The 6,588-nt window shown below is 57.0% G+C and overlaps 1 protein-coding gene across 1 annotated transcript in view; it reads left to right on the forward strand.

Annotated features, from left to right (window-relative positions):
• Window positions 1–6,588, forward strand: part of LOC308655244 (cyclin-dependent kinase 11B) — a 143,784-nt gene that overhangs the window by 95,551 nt on the left and 41,645 nt on the right. The gene's annotated exons all lie outside the window — the stretch shown is intronic.

The following is a 6,588-nucleotide window of genomic DNA, read 5'->3' on the forward strand; positions in this document are numbered from 1 at the left end:
GCAGCCCCGGGGCCCTGGGCCGTGCCAAGGTGTCGGGGGGCTCGTGTCTGGAGGCTCCAGCTGCCCTTCACCTGTTGACTGGCCAGAGCGGGAGGCGGTGCCCTCCTCAATGGGGCTTCCTCGCAGGCCTCGCTCGCACTGGGCAGAAGGGCCTCCGGGCCTGCTGGAGCACAAGCTCCTCTTCCACGGGTCCCTGACCTCCTGCTCCTCCACCCGGGAACCCGGTGTGGCCTGGGCAGGGGGCCCCAGGGAGGCAGCCCGCTGGTGGAGCGCGCCACCCAGCGTGGGCTGGTCTGCATCTGCCTGTGGCCAGCGAGCGCACTGGGGAGTTGGGAAGCGAAGCCACGTGGCCTCCTGTTGTCAGTGTCCTGACACGTGTTCCTGGCTGAAGGCCTTACTACTATTTTCAGATCCTTTCAATAAACAGACTTGTTTAAAACAGCTGGGCTGAGCAGCAGCCTCTCTGGCTTTTGGCAACCAGTTAAGGACTCTGGGACATCTCCCTGGCAGGTGGGGGCCGGCCCCCCGTCAGCCCGATCCAGGGCCTCCCTGTGCTGGATGCTGCCCCCCGGCTGCTCCCCCAGCCTGGCTGTGCATACAGCCAGGAGGGAGCCCAGTCCTGGGACCAGGTGGGTGCAGGTAAGCAATCAGTGGTCAGCAGTGCGCTCAGGGTCGAGCAGCCGTGGCAGCACCATCAGTGGGTCCAGCTGTCGGCCCCTTCACACCCACCCTTGCAGGCCAGCTCAGCCTCCCACTGGCTCTCTGGAAATGTGGAGGAGTGGACCTCTGTGATGGCCACTGCTGTTGGGACAGGGACAGGTACCTAGTACCTCGCTGCCCAGTGGCTCTGGGAAACAGGCTGGCTGTGGCCTAAGAGCACTGGTCATGGGTTCAGTGCTGCAGAGGCCCCAGGTGCCACTGACCGCAGTGAGGCAGGTGCTGCCCTGCCCCAGGCCTGCAGGCCTTTGTGGCCACCAGCACTCAGAGGCAGGGAGTAAGCCCTGCAGAGGGAGGGCTCGCCAGTGGTGGGTTCCCACCCCAGGATCCTGCTCCCCAGCCGAGGCCTTTGACCTCAGGGCCTTAACCTTCCTGCCTGGGTGGACGGAGGCCACACACAGCCTGTGGGCCTTACTGGTGGGTTCAGGCCCCGGGCCTCTGGCAGCCTCAGGCAACAGCATCCAGTGTCTCAGCAGACTGTGCCTCGAGCTCTGGACCCCAGCAGGTGGCCTGGCCAGGCCCAAGGCTGCTGTTAACCCACCCAGGAGTCGTACACAGACTGGCATGGCCCCTGTGGGTCTGGGTGTGCCAGGGCCAAGTCTGACTGGCAGCCATCAAGGGAGGCAGAAGGCAGGGTGCCAGGGAAGATGGAAGAGAGGTTGGGAACAGACTGGCAGCAACTGGCCGCTTGCCAGGTGGAAGGCTTTTTACCACTTTGACCACATTCAGCTCCTAGAAGTACCCAGACCAGAGCCGAGTGGCCTTCAGAATCTGGAAATAGCGTTTACCAGTGGGTAAACTGAGGCCACCCGGGGGGAGGACGCTGAAGACACCATTCCCAGAAGCCTCCACCAGCAGGTGCAGACCTGCAGAGGAGGGCTGGCCAGGACCAGCCCAAAGGACTGCCCACCCTTCTGAGAACAGTGCCCGGGGAAGCGCTGCATCAGGACACTGCATCCCTGGCCAGTAGCTCCACTTGCACCAGCAGGTCCTGAGAGCCAGAATCCAGTCCCAGCCGGTCCACACAGCTGGCAGGAAAGTGAGAACTGACATACAGAAACCCAGGACACAGGGACACCAAGGGACGGACTCAAGGAGACAGCAGAGACGCCGATGGGGCGTGGCATGGCTGAGTGTCCCCAGGCTTCGTGGGCTGCAGCGCAGTCCCTGCTGTGGGGTGTCCGTGCAAGCAACTTACTGTGACTGTGGGTCAAGGCAAAGACAGGGTCAGCAGGATGTGGCCCCAGTTTGGATCCCAGTGGCTTTAGGAGAAGAGGGACAGACCAGATGAGCACCCGGTGTGCACACGTGCTCCCTCTCTCCACATGGTGCTCCAGGACCCTGCCCACAGACAGGCACCACCAGAGACAGCCTCTCGACCTTGGGCCAGAACCATGAGCCAAAATAAACCTCTCCACAGCTTCCCAGACTGTGGGCGTGTCACCAGCAACAGAAACAGACACAGCCTCGGGGGACAGCAGGCCGCCCAGTCAGCCACAGGCCAGGAGTGGGGGGAGTGCAGCCTGGCCACAGAATGACCTGGAAAGACCCGCAGCCTCAGTTTACCCACCTGATGCTCACCTGTTGGTGGGAAGGGCTCAGGCCCAGCAGGACCCGGTCAGCAGGGTCAACCAGGATGACAGCTGGGACCACCCTGGGCCCTCAGCACCTGGATGCCCCAGGACAGTGTCCATCCACCCAAATGTCCCCAGGCCTCACCTGGACCCGCAGCCTGGGTGAGAACACTCAGGAAGGCCCAGCAGGGCTCCAGAACCCTGGGGGCCTCTGCGCCCCACAGCTAGGCAGCCCAGGCCCAGGCTCATTTGGCTGACGAATAGTCAACTGGCTCCTGTCCCCTGCCTGTCCCTCCCTCCAGGCCCAACACAGTACCCTGACAGCCCTGGCCTGGGGCATCCCCAGAACCAGGGAAGTGTGGGCATTGCAGCCCCAATCGATGCCAAGTCCAGACAGGGACAGGCCCAAGCAGACCCACGCCCATACCCCTGGGGATGCCACCTGGCCCCAGTCTGAAGTTGTGCCCCCTTTGAAAGTATCTGCAAAGGCCCTTTACAGTAGCTCCACAGCCAGGCAAGTCTCAAGGTGCCCGTGAAGGCCTGACCCTTTCCAGGCTCTGCCCAGGCGGACTCCCTTCTACCCACCTGTGCCCATCCTCTGTGAGCACCTCGAAATGAAGAGAGGTCACACTGGTAACTCAGGGAAAGCAGAGCTGCACAGACTGTCGCGTGACAGTGGGATGGGCTGGCCGGGGCGCTGCAGGCCCCTGCACGCCTCCTTCCTGGGCCCGTCCCAGCTGCCTTGATGACCCACTGACTGCCTGTCCCCTTCCCCAGTAGAGCCCAGGCCTGCAGTGAGCCAAGCCAGGGGAGGGCCTGCTGGTGGAAAAGCAGATCTCAAGGTGTCCACAAGTGGACCATGTGTGGGGCAGAGCCGGGTCTGTGCCAGTAACTGGAGCAGAAGCCAAGTCACCAGACTCCACACACAAGCAGAGCCCACGACTCTGACCAGGGTCCTTGATGTAGGTACATCGCTGCCCCCGGGGATGGTGTTTGGTTGGCTTCACCACTGAGCGGCAACCCCAGCTGTTGATACTTTTTATTTTGAGACAGGGTCTCCCTCAGTTGTCCAGGCTGGCCTAGGACTTGTGATCCTCTTGCCTTGACCTCCTGAGCTACTGGGATGGCAGGTGTGCACTGCCACGCCCAGCTGTTTTGTTTTGTTTGTTTGTTTTTAATACTGGGGATTGAACTCAGGGGCACTCAACCACTGAGCCACACCCCCAGCCTTTTTTTTGGGTGTGTATAATTTATTTAGAGACAGGATCTCACTGAGTTGCTTAGCACCTCGCCATTGCTGAGGCTGGCTTTGAATTCACAATCCTCCTGTCTCAGCCTCCCGAGCCACTGGGATTACAGGGTGCGCCACTGTGTCTGGCAGAAGTAGTTTTTTTTTTTTTTTTCCCAGTGGTCCTTTCCCATGGAACCGTTTGGAATGGAACGAGAGTAGCCTGATGTGACGTGTGGCTGCGTCTCTGGCTTCTCTATGCTCCACTCACAGTGTGTGGCTGCACCTTCCACCTACTTGGCTCCTTTCACGGTGGCACTCACCACCTGCACAGCCACCAGGTGGCTGCTAATTCTAGTCACCTGCTGACCAAACAGCCTGTGGTCTGCAGGTGGGTCTTTCCCGCCCAGACCTGCACCCTGTCCAGCAGGGAGCTGCCAGGTCCTGGGCCGCGGCCTCAGGCTGAGGAGTGCACAGGACAGAGGCTGTGCCCGTCCTGCTCTCGCTCTGTTCCCTTCCCCACACCAGGTATGGCCTTCACTCTTATCCTGTGACCTCACTTGGCTTTTGTGTTACTGGGGATAGAATCGGGTGCTTTACTGCTGAGCCACACTCTTAGACCTTTTTAGATTTTTATTTGGAGATAGAGTCTTGCTACACTGCCAGGCTGATCTTGAGTTGCAATCCTCCTGCCTCAGCCTCTCGGGTTGCTAGGACCACGGGTGTGCACCGCTGTGCCTGGCTGGCTTGTTTTTTTCCTGAGCTAATTCAAAAAAACATTTGTTTACCACAAATCTGACCCCCATCCTGCCCTACAAGAAGGTGGCCACAAGGAGTTCCCACCCATAGTGGGCACAGTAGGCACCGATACACCAGGCTGCCCAAGGCCAGCTCCTGGGAAACCGCGTCCTTCAGGTGGCCCCCAGCGTGATCCTCATGGAGACACCTCACATCACTGAAGACCTGGAAGGGGAACTTGAGACATTAAAACGACTGTCGCACCCTCGATGCCGCATACTTTCTTTATCCCCAACACTCCTCTCTTGGGCCTTGGTCTGTCTGGGAAGCAAGCTTCCGAGCCTAAGATTGGTAACAAAGACTTATACAGCCCATCTGGGCACAGTGATCACACCTGTATTCCCAGCAGCTTGGGAGGCTGAGGCAGGAGGATCCCAAATTCAATGCCAGCCTCAGCAACTTAGTGAGGTTTTAAGTAAATTAGTGAGACCCTGTCTCTAAATAAAAAGAAAAATGGGCTGGGGATGTCGTTCAGTGGTTGAGTGCTCCTGGGTTCAATCCCTGGTACCTAAAAAACACACAGTCCACATAAAACATTGCCTGAAAAAGTTGTTCAAGGAAAGAAACTGACGATTCAAGGAAGAATACAAAGATGTAATAAGGAAATAGTAAATGACCAAACTTGTACATCATCAGAAGTCCATGCCCACCCCACCATTCAAACCAGCAAAGGGTCAGGAAGTCACATGCTCAGAATCCTGGGGCTGCGGAGGGCGAAGGGCCTTTGCTAGCTATACTTTCTCACCCCAGAGTTCTACTTTGACTCCCACCAAAGGAAGAAGTGTAAACTCCAGCAAATTCAGACAAACACAGGCCAGTTTGCCGTGGCGTATCTCCAAGGTGAAAGGACTTGCAGAGCCTCCTTTCAAGGGGGAAATGTGCATCACCTAGGAGCATCTGGGGACAAATGCTGTCAACATGCAGAGGGTAGGCGCACACATGGGGTCTGGGTCTCCCAGGCCTCTGGGTCTGTGTGTGGGCAGCAGAGCCAGGGCACTGTGCAGACCCTGCCCAGGAGGGAAGCTGCCCAGGCTCCCTGACATTGTTCAAAGTCAGTAAAATGCAACATCCCACGTGAAATGTAAAAATCTCTACAATATTGTTATAAATTTGCTTTTGAAATGACCAGGTACAGCCAGCTTGCTGAATAAAGCCGGGACAGATGGGCGGTTGCCAGCATGGTAGGCTTCGTGCCAACCAGGAAATTCTGCCCCAGAAGCTGTGCCCTGATTGTAGCTGGCAAAGGTCCTGCTCTAGGCTATCCCTGAGGCTAGTGACTGGCAGAGTGTTGGAGAGGGCTGAGAGTGACAGACAACTGGCGGAAGTGGGGGGCTCTCGCCTATGTGCCACCTCGCAGGGGCTGCGGCAGTAACCCTGTATAGGGATTGGGGGACGGCTCTCCTGGCCACAGCCGGTGGGTGCCAAGCATTAATTCTGGGGTATTGGTTCCTCAGACATCCCTGGCTCCTGCTCATGCCCAATCTTGAAAAGCCGGTTCCATATCCTAAGAGTCAATAGTGAAAGATCTGGAGGCTTCTTGGAGGCATTTCTGTTCAGATGTGACCAGGGCTTAGCCAATTCCAAGACCAGTGCAGTCCTCTGGATGCCAAAGTTAGGCAAGAGAAGACTGATATCTTGTTCGTTCTGTGGTTCTGTTTTTTTTTTTTTTGTATCGGGATTGAACTCAAGGGCACTCAACCACAGACTCACATCCCAGTAAACTATTTTGTATTTTACTTAGAGAGAGGGTTTCACTGAGATGCTTAGAGGAGGCGGGCTTTGAACTCGCAATCCTCCTGTCTCAGCCTCCCGAGCCTCTGGGATTATAGGTGTGCGCCACTGTGCGGGCTTATTTCTTATTTCATTTTATGTTTTGTAGTTACTCAGGATTGAACGAGCGCACTTTACCATTAAGCTACACTCCCAATCCTTTTATTTTTTATTTTGATACAGGGTCTCACTAAGTTACCCTGCTGGCCTGGAATTTGTGATGGCCCTACCACAGCCTCCAAATATACATACTTCCCCAAATCCCTGTAAAAGCCTGGCTGTGATCACAGACCTGGCCACTGTGCCAGGCTGGGGTTCCCATTCAGGTGAACACTAGAGTTTCACTTCTACTTCTTTCATTTAAAAATGTTTCCATTTTTAGGCCCAAGCCCTGACCCACTCCCTGAATACCCACTACCCCTCCACCTGCCCCTAATGTCCCTGGGGGAGTGGGAGACACTAGGGCAGCTACCCCGAGATCAGACAGAGGAGGCTGACCTT

The sequence above is a fragment of the Spermophilus citellus genome, assembly GCF_964194105.1.
Source record: "Spermophilus citellus genome assembly, chromosome: 9".
NCBI lineage: Eukaryota > Metazoa > Chordata > Mammalia > Rodentia > Sciuridae > Spermophilus > Spermophilus citellus.